Genomic DNA, 25944 nt, shown 5'->3' with positions numbered 1-25944 from the left:
AACACAGCTTAAAAACTGGAAAATTCCCGGAAAATTAGTTTATTTATATCATTTTTTTTTACTACTTTTACAATATTTTCGCGAAAGTTTTGCATCCGAAAAATGCTCTATGTTTAAAATCAAGCGTCTTTCTTGGTGAAAGAGCGCATAAAGGAATAAATAATGAAACAAAATAAAATGGCGGGAAAAAAGGCTCAAATTTCAAGTCCGTCTAACTCCCTTTAATATTAAGCTATAATTTTCAAACTCGGGCGGAAAGTTGGCCATTATGAGCCAAACCACCCTACCGAGAAAAATTTTTATAGACCTTATAGGGGGGCCACAAAGGCCCCTCAAATATTTTTTCTTAGCTAACCGGGAGAGGGTACTTGAAGCTATGTAGTAGACTGATCTCCGTATAAACATGGTACAACGGCTAAGACCGCGTGCTAGTGACTTACGCCTAAAGCGAGGGGGTGCAGGTTCGAACCAAGGCAGAGGTCAATTTTTAAAATTTTTTATATTTTTTTCTTTTGTTTTTTTTACATTATATTATTTATTTAATGTGTTTTTCGATACATTAAAGGATCCTACATGCAAAAAAAAAATTTTTTTATTCGAGAAATTTCAAATACAGCTTAAAAACTGGAAAATTCCCGGAAAATAAGTTTATTTATATTATTAATTTTTTTTACTCCTTTTACAATATTTTCACGAAAGTTTAGCATCCGAAAAATGCTATATGTTTAAAATCAAGCGTCTTTCTTGGTGAAAGAGCGCATAAAGGAATAAATAATAAAACAAAATAAAATGGCGGGAAAAAGACTCAAATTTCAAGTCCGTGTAACTCCCTTTAATACTAAGCTATAATTTTCAAACTAGGGCGGAAAGTTGGCCTCTATGAGCCAAACCACCCTACCGAAATAAATTTTTATAGTCCATATAGGGAGACCACAAAAGCCCCTCAAGTAATTTTTTAGCTAACCGGGAGAGGGTACTTGAAGCTGTGTAGTAGACTGATCTCCGTATAAACATGGTACAACGGCTAAGACCGCGTGCTAGTGACTTACGCCTTATGCGAGGGGGTGCAGGTTCGAACCCCGGCAGAGGTCAATTTTTAAAATTTTTTATATTTTTTTCTTTCGTTTTTTTTACATTATATTATTTATTTAATGTGTTTTTCGATACATTAAAGGATCCTACATGCAAAAAAAATTTTTTTTTATCCGAGAAATTTCAAATACAGCTTAAAAACTGGAAAATTCCCGGAAAATTAGTTTATTTATATCATTTTTTTGTACTCCTTTTACAATATTTTCACGAAAGTTTAGCATCCGAAAAATGCTCTATGTTAAAATCAAGCGTCTTTCTTGGCATAAGAACGCATAAAGGAATAAATAATGAAACAAAATAAAATGGCGGGAAAAAGGCTAAAATTTCAAGTCCGTCTAACTGCCTTTAATATTAAGCTATAATTTTCAAACTCGGCCGGAAAGTTGGCCTTTATGAGCCAATCCACCCATCCGAGAAACATTTTAATAGACCATATAGGGGGGCCTCAAAGGCCCCTCAAGTATTTTTTTTAGCGAACCGGGAGAGGGTACTTGAAGTTATGTAGTAGCCTGATCTCCGTATAAACATGGTACAACGGCTAAGACCGCGTGCTAGTGACTTACGCCTAAAGCGAGGGGGTGCAGGTTTGAACCAAGGCAGAGGTCAATTTTTAAAATTTTTTATATTTTTTTCTTTTGTTTTTTTTACATTATATTATTTATTTAATGTGTTTTTCGATACATTAAAGGATCCTACATGCAAAAAAAAATTTTTTTATTCGAGAAATTTCAAATACAGCTTAAAAACTGGAAAATTCCCGGAAAATAAGTTTATTTATATTATTAATTTTTTTTACTCCTTTTACAATATTTTCACGAAAGTTTAGCATCCGAAAAATGCTATATGTTTAAAATCAAGCGTCTTTCTTGGTGAAAGAACCCATAAAGGAATAAATAATAAAACAAAATAAAATGGCGGGAAAAAGGCTCAAATTTCAAGTCCGTCTAACTGGCTTTAATATTAAGCTATAATTTTCAAACTCGGGCGGAAGGTTGGTCTCTATGAGCCAAACCACCCTACCGAGATAAATTTTTATAGACCATATAAGGGGGCCACAAAGGCCCCTCAAGTATTTTTTTTAGCTAACCGGGAGAGGGTACTTGAAGCTATGTAGTAGCCTGATCACGGTATAAACGTGGTACAACGGCTTATACCGAGTGCTAGTGACTTACGCCTTAAGCGAGGGGGTGCCGGTTCGAAACCCGGTAGAGGTCAATTTTTAAAATTTTTTATATTTTTTTCTTTTGTTTTTTTTTTACATTATATTATTTATTTAATGTGTTTTTCGATACATTAAAGGATCCTACAAGCAAAATAAAATTTTTTTTATTCAAGAAATTTCAAATACAGCTTAAAAACTGGAAAATTCCCGGAAAATTAGTTTATTTATATCATTTTTTTTTTACTCCTTTTACAATATTTTCACGAAAGTTTAGCATCCGAAAAATGCTCTATGTTAAAATCAAGCGTCTTTCTTGGCATAAGAACACATAAAGGAATAAATAATGAAACAAAATAAAATGGCGGGAAAAAGGCTAAAATTTCAAGTCCGTCTAACTCCCTTTAATATTAAGCTATAATTTTCAAACTCGGGCGGACAGTTGGCCTCTATGAGCCAAACCACCCTACCGAGATAAATTTTTATAGACCATATAAGGGGGCCACAAAGGCCCCTCAAGTATTTTTTTTAGCTAACCGGGAGAGGGTACTTGAAGCTATGTAGTAGCCTGATCATCGTATAAACATGGTACAACGGCTAAAACCGCGTGCTAGTGACTTACGCCTTAAGCGAGGGGGTGCAGGTTCGAACCAAGGCAGAGGTCAATTTTTAAAATTTTTTATATTTTTTCATTTGTTTTTTTTTTACATTATATTATTTATTTAATGTGTTTTTCGATACATTAAAGGATCCTACAAGCAAAATAAAATTTTTTTTATTCAAGAAATTTCAAATACAGCTTAAAAACTGGAAAATTCCCGGAAAATTAGTTTATTTATATCATTTTTTTTTTACTCCTTTTACAATATTTTCACGAAAGCTTAGCATCCGAAAAATGCTCTATGTTTAAAATCAAGCGTCTTTCTTGGTGAAAGAACGCATAAAGGAATGAATAATAAAACAAAATAAAATGGCGGGAAAAAGGCTCAAATTTCAAGTCCGTCTAACTGCCTTTAATATTAAGCTATAATTTTCAAACTCGGCCGGAAAGTTGGCCTTTATGAGCCAATCCACCCTTCCGAGAAACATTTTAATAGACCATATAGGGGGGCCTCAAAGGCCCCTCAAGTATTTTTTTTAGCGAACCGGGAGAGGGTACTTGAAGTTATGTAGTAGCCTGAGCTCCGTATAAACGTGGTACAACGGCTAAGACCACGTGCTAGTGCCTTACGTCTTATGCGAGGGGATGCAGGTTCGATCCCCGGCAGAGGTCAATTTTCAAAATTTTTTATATTTTTTTCTTTTGTTTTTTTTTACTTCATATTATTTATTTAATGTGTTTTTCGATACATTAAAGGATCCTACATGCAAAAAAAAATTTTTTTATTCGAGAAATTTCAAATACAGCTTAAAAACTGAAAATTTCCCGGAAAATTAATTTATTTATATTATTATTTTTTTTTACTCTTGTTACAATATTTTCACGAAAGTTTAGCATCCGAAAAATGCTATATCTTTAAAATCAAGCATCTTTCTTGGTGAAAGAACGCATAAAAGAATAAATAATGAAACAAAATAAAATGGCGGGAAAAAGGCTCAAATTTCAAGTCCGTCTAATTCCCTTTAATAATAAGCTGTAATTTTCAAACTCGGGCGGAAAGTTGGCGATTATGAGCCAAACCACCCTACCGAGAAAATTTTTTATAGACCTTATAGGGGGACCACAAAGGTCCCTCAAGTATTTTTTTTAGCTAACCGGGAGAGGGCACTTGAAGCTATGCAGTAGCCTGATCTCCGTATAAACATGGTACAACGGCTAAGACCGCGTGCTAGTGACTTACGCCTTAAGCGAGGGGGTGCAGGTTCGAACCAAGGCAGAGGTCAATTTTTAAAAATTTTTATATATTTTTCTTTTGTTTTTTTTTACTTTATATTATTTATTTAATGTGTTTTTCGATACAATAAAGGATCCTACATGCAAAAAAAAATTTTTTTTATTCGAGAAATTTCAAATACAGCTTAAAAACTGGAAAATTCCCGGAAAATTAGTTTATTTATATCATTTTTTTTATTACTTTTACAATATTTTCGCGAAAGTTTTGCATCCGAAAAATGCTCTATGATTAAAATCAAGCGTCTTTCTTGGTGAAAGAACGCATAAAGGAATAAATAATGAAACAAAATAAAATGGCGGGAAAAAAGGCTCAAATTTCAAGTCCGTCTAACTCCCTTTAATATTAAGCTATAATTTTCAAACTCGGGCGGAAAGTTGGCCATTATGAGCCAAACCACCCTACCGAGAAAAATTTTTATAGACCTTATAGAGGGGCCACAAAGGCCCCTCAAATATTTTTTCTTAGCTAACCGGGAGAGGGTACTTGAAGCTATGTAGTAGCCTGATCTCCGTATAAACGTGGTACAACGGCTAAGACCGCGTGCTAGTGACTTACGCCTTAAGCGAGGGGGCGCCGGTTCGAACCCGGGCTGAGGTAAATTTTAAATTTTTTTTTATATTTTTTCTTTTTTTTTGCATCTTACTATTTATTTAATGTGTTTTTCGATACATTAAAGGATTCTACATGCAAAAAAAATTTTTTTTATTCGAGAAATTTCAAATACAGCTTAAAAACTGGAAAATTCCCGGAAAATTAGTTTGTTTATATAGTTTTTTTTTTACTCCTTTTACAATATTTTCCCGAAAGTTTTGCATCCGAAAAATGCTCTATGTTTAAAATCAAGCGTCTTTCTTGACGAAAGAACGCATAAAGGAATAAATAATGAAACAAAATAAAATGGCGGATAAAGGCTAAAATTTCAAGTCCGTCTAACTTCCTTTAATATTAAGCTATAATTTTCAAACTCGGGCGGAAAGTTGGCCTTTATGAGCCAATCCACCCTACCGAGAAAAATTTTTATGGACCATATAGGGGGGCCACAAAGGCCCCTCTAGTATTTTTTTTAGCTAACCGGGAGAGGGTACTTGAAGCTATGAAGTAATCTGATCTCCGTATAAACATGGTACAACGGCTAAGACCGCGTGCTAGTGACTAACGCCTTAAGCAAGAGGGTGCAGGTTCGAACCAAGGTAGAGGTCAATTTTTAAAATTTTTTATATTTTTTTCTTTTGTTTTTTTTACATTATATTATTTATTTAATGTGTTTTTCGATACATTAAAGGATCCTACAAGCAAAAAAAAATTTTTTTTATTCAAGAAATTTCAAATACAGCTTAAAAACTGGAAAATTCCCGGAAAATTGGTTTATTTATATCATATTTTTTTTCTACTCCTTTTACAATATTTTCACGAAAGTTTGGCATCCGAAAAATGTTCTATGTTTAAATTCAAGCGTCTTTCTTGGTGAAAGAACGCATAAAGGAATAAATAATAAAAAAAAATAAAATGGCGGGAAAAAGACTCAAATTTCAAATCCGTCTAACTCCCTTTAATATTAAGCTATAATTTTCAAACTCGGGCGGAAAGTTGGCCTTTATGAGCCAAACCACCCTACCGAGAAAAATTTTTATGGACCATATAGGGGGGCCACAAAGGCCCCTCTAGTATTTTTTTTAGCTAACCGGGAGAGGGTACTTGAAGCTATGTAGTAGACTGACCTCCGTATAAACATGATACAACGGCTAAGGCCGCGTGCTAGTGACTTACGCCTTAAGGGAGGGGGTGCAGGTTCGAACCCAGGCTGAGGTCAATTTTTAAAATTTTTTATATTTTTTTCTTTTGTTTTTTTTTTTTACATATTATTTATTTAATGTGTTTTTCGATACATTAAAGGATCCTACATGCAAAAAATAATTTTTTTATTAAAGAAATTTCAAATACAGTTTAAAAACTGAAAATTTCCCGGAAAATTAATTTATTTATATTATTATTTTTTTTTACTCCTGTTACAATATTTTCACGAAAGTTTAGCATCCGAAAAATGCTATATGTTTAAAATCAAGCGTCTTTCTTGGTGAAAGAACGCGTAAAGGAATAAATAATGAAACAAAATAAAATGGCGGGAAAAAGACTCAAATTTCAAATCCGTCTAACTTCCTTTAATATTAAGCTATAATTTTCAAACTCGGGCGGAAAGTTGGCGATTATGAGCCAAACCACCCTACCGAGAAAAATTTTTATAGACCATATAGGGGGACCACAAAGGCCCCTCAAGTATTTTTTTTAGCTGACCGGGAGAGGGTACTTGAAGCTATGTTGTAGTCTGACCTCCGTATAAACGTGGTCCAACGGCTAAGACCGCGTGCTAGTGACTTATGCCTTAAGCGAGGGGGTACAGGTTCGAACCCCAGCTGAGGTCAATTTTTAAAATTTTATATATTTTTTTCTTTTGTTTTTTTTTACATTATATTATTTATTTAATGTGTTTTTCGATACATTAAAGGATCCTACAAGCAAAATAAAATTTTTTTTATTCAAGAAATTTCAAATACAGCTTAAAAACTGGAAAATTCCCGGAAAATTAGTTTATTTATATCATTTTTTTTTACTCCTTTTACAATATTTTCACGAAAGTTTAGCATCCGAAAAATGCTCTATGTTTAAAATCAAGCGTCTTTCTTGGTGAAAGAACGCATAAAGGAATAAATAATGAAACAAAATAAAATGGCGGGAAAAAGACTCAAATTTCAAATCCGTCTAACTTCCTTTAATATTAAGCTATAATTTTCAAACTCGGGCGGAAAGTTGGCCTTTATGAGCCAAACCACCCTACCGAGAAAAATTTTTATGGACCATATAGGGGGGCCACAAAGGCCCCTCTAGTATTTTTTTTAGCTAACCGGGAGAGGGTACTTGAAGCTATGTAGTAGCCTGATCTCCGTATAAACGTGGTACAACGGCTAAGACCGCGTGCTAGTGACTTACGCCTTAAGCGAGGGGGTGCCGGTTCGAACCCGGGCTGAGGTAAATTTTAAAATTTTTTTTATATTTTTTCTTTTTTTTTGCATCTTACTATTTATTTAATGTGTTTTTCGATACATTAAAGGATTCTACATGCAAAAAAAATTTTTTTTATTCGAGAAATTTCAAATACAGCTTAAAAACTGGAAAATTCCCGGAAAATTAGTTTGTTTATATAGTTTTTTTTTTACTCCTTTTACAATATTTTCCCGAAAGTTTTGCATCCGAAAAATGCTCTATGTTTAAAATCAAGCGTCTTTCTTGGCGAAAGAACGCATAAAGGAATAAATAATGAAACAAAATAAAATGGCGGGAAAAAGGCTAAAATTTAAAGTCCGTCTAACTTCCTTTAATATTAAGCTATAATTTTCAAACTCGGGCGGACAGTTGGCCATTATGAGCCAAACCACCCTACAGAGAAAGATTTTTATAGACCATGTAGGGGGGCCACAAAGGCCCCGCAAGTATTTTTTTTAGCTAACCGGGAGAGGGTACTTGAAGCTATGTAGTAGCCTGATCTCCGTATAAACATGGTACAACGGCTAAGACCGCGTCCTAGTGACTTACGCCTTAAGCGGGGGGGTGCAGGATCGAAACCCGGCAAAGGTCAATTTTTAAAATTTTTTATATTTTTTTCTTTTTTTTTTTACATTATATTATTTATTTAATGTGTTTTTCGATACATTAAAGGATCCTACATGCAAAAAATAATTTTTTTTTTCGATAAATTTCAAATACAGCTTAAAAACTGGAAAATTCCCGTAAAATTAGTTTATTTAAATTAATTTTTTTTTTACTCCTTTTACAATATTTTCACGAAAGTTTAGCTTCCGAAAAATGCTCTATGTTTAAAATCAAGCGTCTTTCTTGGTGAAAGAACGCATAAAGGAATGAATAATAAAACAAAATAAAATGGCGGGAAAAAGGCTCAAATTTCAAGTCCGTCTAACTCCCTTTAATATTAAGCTATAATTTTCAAACTCGGGCGGAAAGTTGGCCTCTGTGAGTAAAACCACCCTACCGAGAAAAATTTTTATAGACCATGTAGGGGGGCCACAAAGGCCCCGCAAGTATTTTTTTTTAGCTAACCGGGAGAGGGTACTTGAAGCTATGTAGTAGCCTGATCTCCGTATAAACGTGGTACAACGGCTAAGACCGCGTGCTAGTGATTTACGCCTTAAGCGAGGGGGTGCAGGTTCGAAACCCGGCAGAGATCAATTTTTAAAATTTTTTATATTTTTTTCTTTTCTTTTTTTTTATATTATATTATTTATTTAATGTGTTTTTCGATACATTAAAGGATCCTACTTGCAAAAAATAATTTTTTTTATTCGAAAAATTTCAAATACAGCTTAAAAACTGGAAAATTCCCGGAAAATTAGTTTATTTATATCATTTTTTTTTTTACTCCTTTTACAATATTTTCACGAAAGTTTTGCATCCCGAAAAATGCTCTATGTTCAAAATCAAGCGTCTTTCTTGGTGAAAGAACGCATAAAGGAATAAATAATGAAACAAAATAAAATGGCGGGAAAAAAGTTCAAATTTCAAGTCCGTCTAACTCCCTTTAATATTAAGCTATAATTTTCAAACTCGGGCGGAAAGGTGGCCATTATGAGCTAAACCACCCTACCGAGAAAAATTTTTATAGACCTTATAGGGGGGCCACAAAGGCCCCTCAAATATTTTTTCTTAGCTAACCGGGAGAGGGTACTTGAAGCTATGTAGTAACCTGATCTCCGTATAAACATGGTACAACGGCTAAGACCGCGTGCTAGTGACCTAACGCCTTTAGCGAGAGGGTGCAGGTTCGAACCAAGGTAGAGGTCAATTTTTAAAATTTTTTATATTTTTTTCTTTTGTTTTTTTTACATTATATTATTTATTTAATGTGTTTTTCGATTCATTAAAGGATCCTACAAGCAAAAAAAAATTTTTTTATTCAAGAAATTTCAAATACAGCTTAAAAACTGGAAAATTCCCGGAAAATTGGTTTATTTATATCATATTTTTTTCTACTCCTTTTACAATATTTCCACGAAAGTTTAGAATCCGAAAAATGCTCTAGGTCTAAAATCAAGCGTCTTTCTTAGTGAAAGAACGCATAAAGGAATAAATAATGAAACAAAATAAAATGGCGGGAAAAAAGTTCAAATTTCAAGTCCGTCTAACTCCGTTTAATATTAAGCTATAATTTTCAAACTCGGGCGGAAAGGTGGCCATTATGAGCTAAACCACCCTACCGAGAAAATTTTTTATAGACCTTATAGGGGGGCCACAAAGGCCCCTCAAATATTTTTTCTTAGCTAACCGGGAGAGGGTACTTGAAGCTATGAAGTAATCTGATCTCCGTATAAACATGGTACAACGGCTAAGACCGCGTGCTAGTGACTAACGCCTTAAGCAAGAGGGTGCAGGTTCGAACCAAGGTAGAGGTCAATTTTTAAAATTTTTTATATTTTTTTCTTTTGTTTTTTTTACATTATATTATTTATTTAATGTGTTTTTCGATACATTAAAGGATCCTACAAGCAAAAAAAAATTTTTTTTATTCAAGAAATTTCAAATACAGCTTAAAAACTGGAAAATTCCCGGAAAATTGGTTTATTTATATCATATTTTTTTTCTACTCCTTTTACAATATTTTCACGAAAGTTTAGCATCCGAAAAATGCTCTATGTTAAAATCAAGCGTCTTTCTTGGTGAAAGAACGCATAAAGGAATGAATAATAAAACAAAATAAAATGGCGGGAAAAAGGCTCAAATTTCAAGTCCGTCTAACTGGCTTTAATATTAAGCTATAACTTTCAAACTCGGGCGGAAAGTTGGCCTCTATGAGTAAAACCACCCTACAGAGAAAAATTTTTATAGACCATGTAGGGGGGCCACAAAGGCCCCGCAAGTATTTTTTTTAGCTAACCGGGAGAGGGTACTTGAAGCTATGTAGTAGCCTCATCTCCGTATAAACGTGGTACAACGGCTAAGACCGCGTCCTAGTGACTTACGCCTTAAGCGGGGGGGTGCAGGTTCGAAACCCGGCAAAGGTCAATTTTTAAAATTTTTTATATTTTTTTCTTTTTTTTTTTTACATTATATTATTTATTTAATGTGTTTTTCGATTCATTAAAGGATCCTACATGCAAAAAATAATTTTTTTTTTCGATAAATTTCAAATACAGCTTAAAAACTGGAAAATTCCCGTAAAATTAGTTTATTTAAATTAATTTTTTTTTTACTCCTTTTACAATATTTTCACGAAAGTTTAGCTTCCGAAAAATGCTCTATGTTTAAAATCAAGCGTCTTTCTTGGTGAAAGAACGCATAAAGGAATGAATAATAAAACAAAATAAAATGGCGGGAAAAAGGCTCAAATTTCAAGTCCGTCTAACTCCCTTTAATATTAAGCTATAATTTTCAAACTCGGGCGGAAAGTTGGCCTCTATGAGTAAAACCACCCTTCCGAGAAAAATTTTTATAGACCATGTAGGGGGGCCACAAAGGCCCCGCAAGTATTTTTTTTTAGCTAACCGGGAGAGGGTACTTGAAGCTATGTAGTAGCCTTATCTCCGTATAAACGTGGTACAACGGCTAAGACCGCGTGCTAGTGACTTACGCCTTAAGCGAGGGGGTGCAGGTTCGAAACCCGGCAGAGATCAATTTTTAAAATTTTTTATATTTTTTTCTTTTCTTTTTTTTAATATTATATTATTTATTTAATGTGTTTTTCGATACATTAAAGAATCCTACATGCAAAAAATAATTTTTTTTATTCGAAAAATTTCAAATACAGCTTAAAAACTGGAAAATTCCCGGAAAATTAGTTTATTTATATCATTTTTTTTTTTACTCCTTTTACAATATTTTCACGAAAGTTTTGCATCCCGAAAAATGCTCTATGTTCAAAATCAAGCGTCTTTCTTGGTGAAAGAACGCATAAAGGAATAAATAATGAAACAAAATAAAATGGCGGGAAAAAAGTTCAAATTTCAAGTCCGTCTAACTCCCTTTAATATTAAGCTATAATTTTCAAACTCGGGCGGAAAGGTGGCCATTATGAGCTAAACCACCCTACCGAGAAAAATTTTTATAGACCTTATAGGGGGGCCACAAAGGCCCCTCAAATATTTTTTCTTAGCTAACCGGGAGAGGGTACTTGAAGCTATGTAGTAATCTGATCTCCGTATAAACATGGTACAACGGCTAAGACCGCGTGCTAGTGACCTAACGCCTTTAGCGAGAGGGTGCAGGTTCGAACCAAGGTAGAGGTCAATTTTTAAAATTTTTTATATTTTTTTCTTTTGTTTTTTTTACATTATATTATTTATTTAATGTGTTTTTCGATACATTAAAGGATCCTACATGCAAAAAATAATTTTTTTTATTCAAGAAATTTCAAATACAGCTTAAAAACTGGAAAATTCCCGGAAAATTGGTTTATTTATATCATATTTTTTTTCTACTCCTTTTACAATATTTTCACGAAAGTTTAGCATCCGAAAAATGCTCTATGTTAAAATCAAGCGTCTTTCTTGGTGAAAGAACGCATAAAGGAATGAATAATAAAACAAAATAAAATGGCGGGAAAAAGGCTCAAATTTCAAGTCCGTCTAACTGGCTTTAATATTAAGCTATAACTTTCAAACTCGGGCGGAAAGTTGGCCTCTATGAGTAAAACCACCCTACAGAGAAAAATTTTTATAGACCATGTAGGGGGGCCACAAAGGCCCCGCAAGTATTTTTTTTAGCTAACCGGGAGAGGGTACTTGAAGCTATGTAGTAGCCTCATCTCCGTATAAACGTGGTACAACGGCTAAGACCGCGTCCTAGTGACTTACGCCTTAAGCGGGGGGGTGCAGGTTCGAAACCCGGCAAAGGTCAATTTTTAAAATTTTTTATATTTTTTTCTTTTTTTTTTTTACATTATATTATTTATTTAATGTGTTTTTCGATTCATTAAAGGATCCTACATGCAAAAAATAATTTTTTTTTTCGATAAATTTCAAATACAGCTTAAAAACTGGAAAATTCCCGTAAAATTAGTTTATTTAAATTAATTTTTTTTTTACTCCTTTTACAATATTTTCACGAAAGTTTAGCTTCCGAAAAATGCTCTATGTTTAAAATCAAGCGTCTTTCTTGGTGAAAGAACGCATAAAGGAATGAATAATAAAACAAAATAAAATGGCGGGAAAAAGGCTCAAATTTCAAGTCCGTCTAACTCCCTTTAATATTAAGCTATAATTTTCAAACTCGGGCGGAAAGTTGGCCTCTATGAGTAAAACCACCCTTCCGAGAAAAATTTTTATAGACCATGTAGGGGGGCCACAAAGGCCCCGCAAGTATTTTTTTTTAGCTAACCGGGAGAGGGTACTTGAAGCTATGTAGTAGCCTTATCTCCGTATAAACGTGGTACAACGGCTAAGACCGCGTGCTAGTGACTTACGCCTTAAGCGAGGGGGTGCAGGTTCGAAACCCGGCAGAGATCAATTTTTAAAATTTTTTATATTTTTTTCTTTTCTTTTTTTTAATATTATATTATTTATTTAATGTGTTTTTCGATACATTAAAGGATCCTACATGCAAAAAATAATTTTTTTTATTCGAAAAATTTCAAATACAGCTTAAAAACTGGAAAATTCCCGGAAAATTAGTTTATTTATATCATTTTTTTTTTTACTCCTTTTACAATATTTTCACGAAAGTTTTGCATCCCGAAAAATGCTCTATGTTCAAAATCAAGCGTCTTTCTTGGTGAAAGAACGCATAAAGGAATAAATAATGAAACAAAATAAAATGGCGGGAAAAAAGTTCAAATTTCAAGTCCGTCTAACTCCCTTTAATATTAAGCTATAATTTTCAAACTCGGGCGGAAAGGTGGCCATTATGAGCTAAACCACCCTACCGAGAAAAATTTTTATAGACCTTATAGGGGGGCCACAAAGGCCCCTCAAATATTTTTTCTTAGCTAACCGGGAGAGGGTACTTGAAGCTATGTAGTAATCTGATCTCCGTATAAACATGGTACAACGGCTAAGACCGCGTGCTAGTGACCTAACGCCTTTAGCGAGAGGGTGCAGGTTCGAACCAAGGTAGAGGTCAATTTTTAAAATTTTTTATATTTTTTTCTTTTGTTTTTTTTACATTATATTATTTATTTAATGTGTTTTTCGATACATTAAAGGATCCTACATGCAAAAAATAATTTTTTTATTAAAGAAATTTATTACACAGTTTAAAAACTGAAAATTTCCCGGAAAATTAATTTATTTATATTATTATTTTTTTTTACTCCTGTTACGATATTTTCACGAAAGTTTAGCATCCGAAAAATGCTATATGTTTAAAATCAAGCGTCTTTCTTGGTGAAAGAACGCATAAAGGAATAAATAATGAAACAAAATAAAATGGCGGGAAAAAGGCTCAAATTTTAAGTCCGTCTAATTCCCTTTAATATTAAGCTATAATTTTCAAACTCGGGCGGAAAGTTGGCGATTATGAGCCAAACCACCCTACCGAGAAAAATTTTTATAGACCCTATAGGGGGACCACAAAGGCCCCTCAAGTATTTTTTTTAGCTAACCGGGAGAGGGTACTTGAAGCTATGTAGTAGTCTGACCTCTGTATAAACGTGGTCCAACGGCTAAGACCGCGTGCTAGTGACTTACGCCTTAAGCGAGGGGGTACAGGTTCGAACCCCGGCTGAGGTCAATTTTTAAAATTTTTATATTTTTTTCTTTTGTTTTTTTTTTACATTATATTATTTATTTAATATGTTTTTCGATACATTAAAGGATCCTACATGCAAAAAATACTTTTTTTTATTCGAAAAATTTCAAATACAGCTTAAAAACTGGAAAATTCCCGGAAATATAGTTTATTTATATTATTATTTTTTTTTACTCCTTTTACAATATTTTCACGAAAGTTTAGCATCCGAAAAATGCTCTAGGTCTAAAATCAAGCGTCTTTCTTGGTGAAAGAACGCATAAAGGAATAAATAATGAAACAAAATAAAATGGCGGGGAAAAGGTTCAAATTTCAAGTCCGTCTAACTCTATTTAATATTAAGCTATAATTTTCAAACTCGGGCGGAAACTTGGCCTATATGAGCCAATCCACCCTACCGAGAAAAATTTTTATAGACCATAAAGAGGGGCCTCAAAGGCCTCTCAAGTATTTTTTTTTAGCGAACCGGGAGAGGGTACTTGAAGCTACGTAGTAGCCTGAGCTCCGTATAGACGTGGTACAACGGCTAAGACCGCGTGCTAGTGCCTTACGCCTTATGCGAGGGGGTGCAGTTTCGAACCCCGGCAGAGGTCAATTTTTAAAATTTTATATATTTTTTTCTTTTGTTTTTTTTTCATTATATTATTTATTTAATGTGTTTTTCGATACATTAAAGGATCCTACATGCAAAAAAAAATTTTTTTATTCGAGAAATTTCAAATACAGCTTAAAAACTGGAAAATTCCCGGAAAATTAGTTTATTTATATTATTAATTTTTTTTACTCCTTTTACAATATTTTCACGAAAGTTTAGAATCCGAAAAATGCTATATGTTTAAAATCAAGCGTCTTTCTTGGTGAAAGACCGCATAAAGGAATAAGTAATAAAACAAAATAAAATGGCGGGAAAAAGGCTCAAATTTCAAGTTCGTCTAACTCCCTTTAATATTAAGCTATAATTTTCAAACTCGGGCGGAAAGTTGGCCTCTATGAGCCAAACCACCCTACCGAGATAAATTTTTATAGACCATATAAGAGGGCCACAAAGGCCCCTCAAGTATTTTTTTTTTAGCTAACCGGGAGAGGGAACTTGAAGCTATGTAGTAGCCTGATCTCTGTATAAACGTGGTCCAACGGCTAAGACCGCGTGCTTGTGACTTACGCCTTAAGCTAGGGGGTACAGGTTCAAACCCCAGCTGAGGTCAATTTTTAAAATTTTTTATATTTTTTCTTTTGTTTCTTTTTACATTATATTATTTATTTAATGTGTTTTTCGATACTTTAAAGGATCCTACATGCAAAAAAAAATTTTTTTCATTTGAGAAATTTCAAATACAGCTTAAAAACTGGAAAATTGCCGGAAAATTAGTTTATTTATATTATTATTTTTTTTTACTCCTTTTACAATATTTTCACGAAAGTTTAGCATCCGAAAAATGCTCTATGTTTAAAATCAAGCGTCTTTCTCTGTGAAAGAACGCATAAAGGAATAAATAACAAAACAAAATAAAATGGCGGGAAAAAGGCTCAAATTTCAAGTTCGTCTAACTCCCTTTAATATAAAGCTATAATTTTCAAACTCGGGCTGAAAGTTGGCCTTTATGTCCCAAACCACCCCACCGAGAAAATTTTTTATACACCATATAGGGGGGCCACGAAGTCCCCTCAAGTATTTTTTCTTAGCTAACCGGGAGAGGGTACTTGAAGCTATGTAGTAGACTGATCTTCGTATAAACGTGGTCCAACGGCTAAGACCGCGTGCTAGTGACTTACGCCTTAAGTGCGGGGGTACAGGTTCGAACCCCGGCAGAGGTAAATTTTTAAAATTTTTTGTATTTTTTCTTTTGTTTTTTTTACATTATATTATTTATTTAATGTGTTTTTCGATACATTAAAGGATCCTACATGCAAAAAAAATTTTTTTTTATTCGAGAAATTTCAAATACAGCTTAAAAACTGGAAAATTCCCGGAAAATTAGTTTATTTATATTATTATTTTTTTTTACTCCTTTTACAATATTTTCACGAAAGTTTAGCATCCGAAAAATGCTCTATGGTTAAAATCAAGCGTCTTTCTCTGTGAAAGAACGCATAAAGGAATAAATAACAAAACAAAATAAAATGGCGGGAAAAAATCTCAAATTTCAAGTTCGTCTAACTCCCTTTAATATAAAGCTATAATTTTCAAACTCGGGCTGAAAGTTGGCCTCTATGTCCCAAACCACCCTACCGAGAAAATTTTTTATGCACCATATAGGGGGGCCACGAAGTCCCCTCAAGTATTTTTTCTTAGCTAACCGAGAGAGGGTACTTAGCTATGTAGTAGACTGATCTTCGTATAAACGTGGTCCAACGGCTAAGACCGCGTGCTTGTGACTTACGCCTTATGCGAGGGGGTACAGGTTCGAACCCCGGCTGAGGTCAATTTTTAAAATTTTTTGTATTTTTTCTTTTGTTTTTTTTTACATTTTATTATTTAATTAATGTGTTTTTCGATACATTAAAGGATCCTACATGCAAAAAATAATTTTTTTTATTCGAAAAGTTTCAAATAGAGCTTAAAAACTGGAAAATTCCCGGAAAATTAGTTTATTTATATCATTTTTTTTTTTACTCCTTTTACAAGAATCACGAAAGTTTAGCATCCGAAAAATGCTCTATGTTTAAAATCAAGCGTCTTTCTCTGTGAAAGAACGCATAAAGGAATAAATAACAAAACAAAATAAAATGGCGGGAAAAAGGCTCAAATTTCAAGTTCGTCTAACTCCCTTTAATATAAAGCTATAATTTTCAAACTCGGGCTGAAATTTGGCCTTTATGTCCCAAACCACCCCACCGAGAAAATTTTTTATGCACCATATAGGGGGGCCACGAAGTCCCCTCAAGTATTTTTTCTTAGCTAACCGGGAGAGGGTACTTGAAGCTATGTAGTATACTGATCTTCGTATAAACGTGGTCCAACGGCTAAGACCGCGTGCTAGTGACTTACGCCTTAAGCGAGGGGGTACAGGTTCGATCCCCGGCAGAGGTAAATTTTTAAAATTTTTTGTATTTTTTCTTTTGTTTTTTTTACATTATATTATTTATTTAATGTGTTTTTCGATACATTAAAGGATCCTACATGCAAAAAAAAAATTTTTTTATTCGAGAAATTTCAAATACAGCTTAAAAACTGGAAAATTCCCGGAAAATTAGTTTATTTATATCATTTTTTTTTTACTCCTTTTACAAGAATCACGAAAGTTTTGCATCCGAAAAATGCTCTGTGTTTAAAATCAAGCGTCTTTCTTGGTGAAAGAACGCATAAAGGAATAAATAATGAAACAAAATAAAATGGCGGGAAAAAGGCTCAAATTTCAAGTCCGTCTAACTCCCTTTAATATTAAGCTATAATTTTCAAAGTCGGGCGGAAAGTTGGCCATTATGAGCCAAACCACCCTACCGAGAAAATTTTTTATAGACCATATAGGGGGGCCACAAAGGCCCCTCAAATATTTTTTCTTAGCAAATAATTCTTAAAAACTGGAAAAATCCTGAAAAATTACTTTATTTGTATTATATTATTTTTATTAAACTCCTTTTACAATATTTTCACGATAGTTTAGCATGCGAAATGTGTTCTGTGTTTAAAATCAAGTGTCTTTCTTAGTGGAAGATCGCATTAATGGAATAAAAAATAAAGTCCGAGGAACTAACACTTCACCGTTATAAATTTTGAACATTTTAAGCCAGTATTATAAACGAAAAGGAGCTAGTGCTATAATTAAAACATTTCAAGCATGATTTGGCCTTGGAGAATAAAGTAGATAAATTTGGAACAGATGCATAAAATTGTAAAAAACAACAATGTCGAAGACACTTTTCCATACATTGACGTTTGTCATATGTTTTTCAAGCGTGACATTGGACAATTGTCATTCATGAAAGCTAGATGCAGTGGCGCACGCTCATTCTCCATACTAAATTTGGTAAAAAATGACTTAAGAAAGAATGAGTCATCATGAGCATTGAATATGATGTGCTGGAAAATGATTTTAGCAATGTGATAGAAGGCTTCACCTCTCAAAACGCGCAAAAAGTATTGCTATCTTAAACTTTTGATGAAAATGATGTAATTAAAGCTTTTATAATAATGTATAAATGTTTTACTTTCTTAAAATTATTCAAAAGTAAAATTTTTTCTTTGATATTATTCATAAAGAGCCCCCTGATAAAGACAGGCCGAGGGCCCCCAAAACGGCTCTGCCTTTTGGATTATAGATTTTCATTTAAAAAAGTTTAATATATTACCTTATCGCTAGTTTCGTGTACAAAATGAATAAATAATGAAAATGTGATCGAGCTTACACTTTATCGTTCTCATTTATCTGCTATATAACTGAAGTTTTTCTGGAGAGTATGCATAGCGCTATCGAAAGGCGGAGCTCCAAAACTAGCACAGCAGTACGTTGTAGTTCTGGGAGGTAATGTCCCAATAGTTTCGTCAAGAAAGCTGTCCAAAGTTTAGAACAATTAATGTTAATTTTACTTTGTGTGTATTTCACCATATCTCGAAAACTTATAAAAAGAATTAGAAAAATTTTTGCTCTCAGTTATAAAGATCGTGTATCCAAAAGAAAATTCTATGCAAAATATAACTTATAGTAAATGCTAATTATTTTATTTAATAATAGTCGAAAAATTGAACTGCAGGGTAGAAATTTTTTTCAAAATTTAACTTTTCACTAATTGACCGATTTTGCTATTTAAAATTGCATTCTTTAAAATGATGTAAAAAAATTATCTACAATACAATTCAAAAATTTTAAGACTTATATTAAATAAAAAACCAATGATCATTTACTAAAAGATATATTTTGAGTGGAATTAAATTAAAATAAACGAATTTTACAACTGTGAACAAAAATCTTTCAATTCGTTTAAAAAGTACTAAAAAAAAAATTAACATGAAGGAATCCAAATTTTGGAATTCTCTTCTGTCCAAACTATTGGAAGCATATTTCCAGCTGCCCCCAATATCTTGGGGGTCAGACATCTACATCACTAAAAAAAAAAAAGTTGGTTTACTCAGAGAAAGTGCATTTTTGTGTCTGATTTCATAAAATATTTTTACTGTAAGACTGTCTTCTTTGTGTTAAAAGGGCATTTATACTCTATTCCTTTATTACTTGTTAAAAGCGCCAAATACTGTCTTTGGAGATTCTGGACCTCATTTCAAATCAACTTAAATAGAGTTGAACCGTTTAATGCTCATTATATGAATTATTTGCTTATGCTTTACTGCTACTTCGTAACCTGAATTAATAGTGCTTTGTTTTTTTTAATAAAGTAGAAAACTGTATTCTTTCTTCTTAGAATAAATCAATTATATTTTAAATGGTAATAAAAAGTACATTAAGTGCTTAATTTCTGGATCACTTTTATCAATATTAATGTACTTAAGTGTGTACTCAATAAAAGTTAATTTAAAAAAAGGAGCTGTTTTTGTACAATTGTTTTTAAAAATTCTGCAAATCAAGTTTCGTTTCTTTTTTGCCTACTATGGCAGGTAACACAACTTTTATTTTTATAACAATTAATTTAAGGCAGAAAGTAAGATTTGTATACTATTGAATTTGTAATTTTTGTTGAGAAGAATATAATTACATGTAGAGAATTGGCATTTTATGTTTAAATTTTATATTGGTTCAAAATCAAAGTCACTGATCCTAACCTATTTCAAGCATTGATTTGAAATAAATACTGTACTAAAATTTGGATATATGTCCAATTTTATTGTGTTTTTAATCGATTTTATTAACACACTGCGTTTTTAATCGAATTTATTAACACAGAAACTGTTCGTGTAGAACAGTTTCTGTGTTAATAAATTAATTCAAATATGGTGTTTTATGCTTTTTAAAGTGTTGACCACGCTGTAATTGGTCTTGTACCAGGCAGGTTCTGGGTTCGAATCCCGCTTAGTGCATAGGTGTAATCTATCTGTCCTTTTAATGGTGACGTTGATCCACCTTAATGGGACCCACAAAACAGAAATAAACAATAGTGCCTGTCACGTGCCATATGTTGCCAAAAGTGGTGGGCATTGAAATAATATTTCTGAAAAATATTAATCTTTGGAATATCTGGCACATCATTCATACAAAGTCATCTTAAAGACTAACAGTTAAAATTGAGTCAGCTACTTTAAAAAAAAAATCTTTCTTGTGTTTCAAATTTTATAAATTAGAATGTCTTTAAAGATAAACAGAATATTGTATTTTAAGTTTATACGATTGTATAATATTTTTATGCTCAATTGACTGAATTAAATGATAAATTTTATATTATGCTTTTTGAGGTAACAATATGTCTTTTTAAATCTGTTCTGTCTCTTTCTTTTAGTATCTTGCTTTTTTTTATGTGTCACGTTGATGCATTCTTTTATATATATATAACGTCGTTGCCGAGAGGAAGGATAAAAACAGATCTTAGGCAGGGAAAGAAGGTACAATATTTAATTTTTAGAGAGAGAACAATCATCCAAGTGACACAAAATTGTTGTGTTCTTCAATGAAAGTTAGTTTCCCAAAACTGTGGCTTTTCTTCAAGTCAAGTGTTCTATTGTTCAATACTTATCAGTGTTTCAATCAAATGACTTCTACAATCGTACTATTGGACATATTTTCTAAATTTAAGAAGTTTTTTAATTAAATACAGTAGCATTAAATTCTAAATTGAAATTTATTTCAACTGAAACAGTTGCAGTGAAATAGTAGTAAGCTTGTATATAAAGTGAACTAAGTACCTTGGATAGATATTCTATAAAATAGCAGCTTTCCCTTAATCTTCAAGAAATGATAAATAAATGAGATACATTTTCTTTTGATAATTTTTATTTTTACCTTTTTATTTATTTTTTAGTGGTAAGTAAGAGTACAGCATATATGTAAAAAGTACAAAATAGGACACAAAAAAAAAGTTCTTATACAATATACAAAGAGTATTGGTAGACAGCTTGACTCTATGATGGTGCAATCACATAAGGTTTATGACAGCTACTAGTGGCAACATCCTGAGAAAAGGAGCAGCTAAAAGTCTTGTCTGCTTATTCAGCTGTAAAATAGAAGCATTTTTCTTGATAAAAAAATTTAAATCATGTTACCTTAAAGTTCTGCAGTGGGTCAGAATCTAATCTAAGACATAAATGATATTAATATCTTATTTACAATTATATCTAATACATATAACAAAATTAATGACTAAATTTTGACTTGTTATGGCACAGAGATATTCTTCAAAGCGAATGAAAAAAAAAAAGGTGCTTGTAAAGGAGGTATAAATTTCATGTTAAGGAGATTTTGTGTAAGTGGTGAAATTAAAATTTTTGATTAGCGAAATTCCGAGAAAATTTTGTTGAAATATAAATTATTGATTTACGAAAGTCCGTTAATCAATAATCTTGAGAATCGCGGAATTCTGCAAATTAACAGAAGAAACACATGCCTAATAAGAACAGAAATTCCCAATAATCCCAATTTAAAATGAATTTTAAAAATCAAATTGAATAAGTCAAATATATTAAAAAAATAATCGTAGATAAATAAAAAGGATTCTACCTATACATTATTAGCCCTTACTGTTTATATTCAAAACTGCAATGAATTTATCTTAAAAAAAACATACCTTTGGCATCTCCAAGATTAGAAAATATAGTTTTGATTTTACAAAGAATATTTTCAGTAAGTTCACGAGATTTTACTATCATTGGAAAAATATTTCTCTGATTATACACCAATTCCTAAAAGAAACAATATATAGCTGTAATGAAATATTACAAGTTATAAAATTATAATGTTAAGTTTTATAGTGTAATGAATAAAACAGTTCAACACATTGAATCAGCAATAATATATATATATATATATATATATATATATATATATATACACACACAACAAAATAAATAAATACAAGAAAACACGAAGAAAGTTAAGAAAAACAATAACTTTCATTTATTGTGCATAAGCTGCAAGTAAACAGAACTCATTAGATAAGTTCAAAATAAAGATAAAACAAAGGAAAATAATAGACATAAGAAGAAAAGAAAAAAAAAGGGAGAAATAACTTTTTTTCTCTTTATTATTCCCCCCTTTATTTCTTCCTATGTCTATTATTATCCTTTGTTTTATCTTCATTTTGAATATATATATATATATATATATATATATATATATATATATATATATATATATATATATATATATATATATATATATATATATATATATATATATATATATATATATAACAATTGCATTCTAGAGATTAAAAATGCAATCTGAATATTTAGTAAAAATGGCTGCTCTAGACACAGAAGTTACCCATAAGATTTCTTTTTGCGAGTAATGCAGATTTTTGCTAAACATTTTTAAATAAAAAAATTACAATAATAAAAACAAATTCTGAACAAAAAAAAATCAAATTTAATTTAACAAAAAATAGCTAAAAAATAATATTGACCCAACGGGGGAACGATTAGGTAACAAGCAATTGTCCTTAATTAAGACAAATAACCTATTAAAAATACACATAAAGCATTTAAAAAATTTCGTCAAATAATGTTTTTTTTTTTCCTGAAAAAACTCCCCCCCAAAGTTTTTTTTTTACATAAATGAAAATTTCTTTTGGAAATATCAACTTTGCTATTATCTCATAAAAATAGAAGTATATTAAATTTAGAAATATTTTCATAATACTCTTTGTTATCTTGTTTTCTCATTTAATACTAAAATAATACTAAACATTTACATTCATTGTGTAAAACATTTACAAAAAAAAATGGATAGTTTAAAATCATATATTGAATAAAAATAGGGTAATTATTTACACTTAATTCATGAATTCATTATAATAAATAATACAGATCTCAGTGAGCAATGAAGTAAACTCAGTGAACTGATATGTCAAAATAATTACTGTTTTTTGAAATAAATTTCCCTTCAAGGTATAGAATTTTTTCTCTAGATACATCAAAAATAAATTTGAAAGCTAATTTAGATCATAGTTTAAAAAGTCTTTATTAACAAATTTCCTAACATAAATTTCTTCTCCTTCAATTTTTTAAAGTTGCAACACCCGATATTTTCTTTATGTTTCTCATGGCCAATCATAAAAAATGAATCATATGATCAGAATAAAAATTGCAATTTAAATATTGTTTTAAAATCACTGAGGTTTAAAGTAATTATTTCCTTAATTAAAACTTATCTTTAAAAATTATACTTACATTTAAATTATAATTATATTTTATTAAAAAAATTCATCAACACAAAAATTGTAGTTGGGTATAATATTAGGCAGGTGAAAAACTGAAAACTTCAGCTAAAACACCATCTTCTTCACGTATAAATAAACAGCAAATTCACAAAATACATAATATGAAACTTCTCATTGAAAAACAAATTATGAAAATAATTTTAGAAACTAACAAGTAGTAGGTAATAAAAAATTTAAAAAAAAAACTAATTCTAAAGCTTAAGAACACAGACTCATTTCTTTTAAAAAAAATAAGTGATATAATTCAAAGATGATATGAAAAACTTGTGATACCTATGATATATTAACAAAACTCATGATATACTAGAAATTTAGAAATGCAATAAATATTACTTTTAATATTTATCTGTATTTAGAAATAAACACTTGTTGTTAAACGAAATTTGAAAATATTTACAACATTTAGATAAATGACTTAGTTTAAAAGAAAGAATGTATGTGAAATATTCAATTTACAAATTTTTTTATAACAATGAGCTCATAAGTAAATTATCAATTTATTTTAAAAAAATGATATCAAAAATCTTTACTTAAATAATGATAGTAGAGAATAAAGATAGTAGAACTTATAAAATGTTAACTTTTTAAAATTGTTTTATATTTTAAGAATCAGGGATGAGAGCAGTTGGAAAGTAAGAAAGAGGAAATTCAAGAATATATATATATATATATATATATATATATATATATATATATATATATATAGTAGCCTAAAGCATGAAAATAGTAGCCAAAAACTAGGAAAATAGTTGCCTAATAAGAACAAAAATTCATCAAAAATATGACTAAAATTTTGTTAATGACTTAATTGTCACATACCATCATCCATTCAGTCAAGTTGGTGGCAAATATGATAATTTTCATATAAATGTTTATATATATATATATATATATATATATATATATATATATATATATATATATAAAAAGTGATTACTAAAATTCGAAATTCATGCATTGTAATACCGTTAAAATTTCTTTTTTTTTTAAAAAAAAAATTAAAAAATTCATGCAGAATTTTTTAGTGATAATCATTAAAAAGGTGATCGAGATATGAAATAGACTTACAATGGAATTTGTGCAGATTGAACGAATTAAAAAGTGAAGACTCAAATTTGCAATTCAAAATTTTTAACATTTTTTATTTTCTTTCACCAATTTATGCTTGAAAAAAAAAAACATTTCTAGGAGTACAGAAAAGTCACCCAATAGTTTCCTTTTCTTGAAAATAGTTGCTTTTTTAGCCTTTTCAGGCAAGAAAAGTTGCCATAGTCGCCTACGCCAAAAATAGCTGCAAATAGTTGCATTTTGGTCGCCTGTGGCAACCCTGTAATCAGGCATAATGACCACAGATTTGAACCACACATTTAAAAAAAAATATTTTACAGATTTCAGTTTTTATTTTTTTATTTCTTTAAAGAGCTTATTGATAAGAGAATAATAAAATTTTGCAAAATTATTTCAAACATAATGTTTGACAAACAAAACTACTTCATTGGAATACAGCTAGTAGAAGAGAAAAATGAAAAATTAAGTGAAGTAACAGAAATAAAAAAATTAGCATAAAATAATCCAAATCAAGACGTTTATTTACTGAAAATAATACCAGGACGAGAAGTTTGCTTAAAATTTTGTAAAAATATGTTAGTGCTCAGAACTAGCATTCAACTTTCTTAGTTTTGCTGACTAGTAAAAATTAAGACAATTAACGCTCGTTAGCACAACTCTCTCTATTACTACAACCCTTCCATTTTAATGACCAATATATGAAGTATCACAAGCTTTTCGATTCCATAGACGTAATGTTATTGTAATGTCCACCAGAGAGCCCGAACTGAACTGTTCATTTTAATATAGCACCTGAAATTTTATCTTTTTGCTTAATTCTAAGAAAATTACTTCAAAAACAGAGGTTAAATATTATTATGTGCTTTTGAAGTAAACATTCTCTCCAGGAAATAATTCAAGCTAATATTTAGTTTGATGTTATATTATAATAGTTTTATGCCAATAAATCTCTATAAATCAAAAAAAAGGACACTTTATTCTTACCCTAAGTAGTCAGGCCTACTTTATAGTCAAAAAGAGGGTGAAATATTGATCACTTTTCATTATAGAGATTTTGAAGCGTATATTGTGTTGCTATACGAAAATCGGAGTCACACCTGTTTGCATTCATAACATTTATAAATTTCTGTACAAACGTTCAATTAATTCATGAATCTTGTTTTTTTCATTTGAAGGTGGCATTTACTCTTTTGTAATGTGATTAAGTGGCTTATTTTGGAATAAAAATTCATAGTATTTATGACATTCTTCTTAATTTTATTTTTGCTAAGTATTTCTTTGGAGGTATGTTATTTAACGAAAATGGCTGCCTGTAACCAATGTAAACATCATACGTTTCAAACAAAAATTAAAAATGTTGAAGGAAGCTGATAAAAGAATAATCTTTTCGTTAAATTCTTTATCAATTATTATAATTGTTTCTTCATGAAGAATATGTTTCATTCTTATGATTTATCAATAATATGAAAAAATTATTGCTTACTCATCCATTGAAGTCATTTTTTCACATTCAACAGAAGTTGCTTTAGCATCAAACACCAGACTTTGTATTAAATCTTTTTCACCTAAAACAAAGAAGGAAATATTTAATGATTTCAATTTTTATAGGCTAACCATAACAGAAAGAAATATTTTTCAGTTCCAAAACAAAGAATAAAAGCAGTG

At 31.0% G+C, this 25944-nt stretch overlaps 1 pseudogene across 1 annotated transcript in view; it reads right to left on the bottom strand.

Moving 5' to 3' along the window:
- Window positions 1-20750: 20750 nt before the first annotated feature.
- LOC122272930 (voltage-dependent calcium channel subunit alpha-2/delta-3-like) overlaps window positions 20751-25944 on the bottom strand; it is a 47664-nt pseudogene continuing 42470 nt past the window's right edge. Inside the window, exons 23-25 of the transcript XR_015433359.1 lie at window positions 25763-25844; window positions 21559-21673; window positions 20751-20988 (exon numbers count right to left, since the gene is read on the bottom strand). The product of XR_015433359.1 is annotated as a voltage-dependent calcium channel subunit alpha-2/delta-3-like (transcript). The remainder of the gene's footprint in view (window positions 20989-21558; window positions 21674-25762; window positions 25845-25944) is intronic.

The sequence above is a fragment of the Parasteatoda tepidariorum genome, chromosome 4 (assembly GCF_982258835.1).
Source record: "Parasteatoda tepidariorum strain Cologne lab strain chromosome 4, Ptep-v5.0, whole genome shotgun sequence".
NCBI lineage: Eukaryota > Metazoa > Arthropoda > Arachnida > Araneae > Theridiidae > Parasteatoda > Parasteatoda tepidariorum.
The sequence above is the reverse complement of the archived record's forward strand: the minus strand, read 5'-3'. Positions and strand labels throughout refer to the sequence as shown.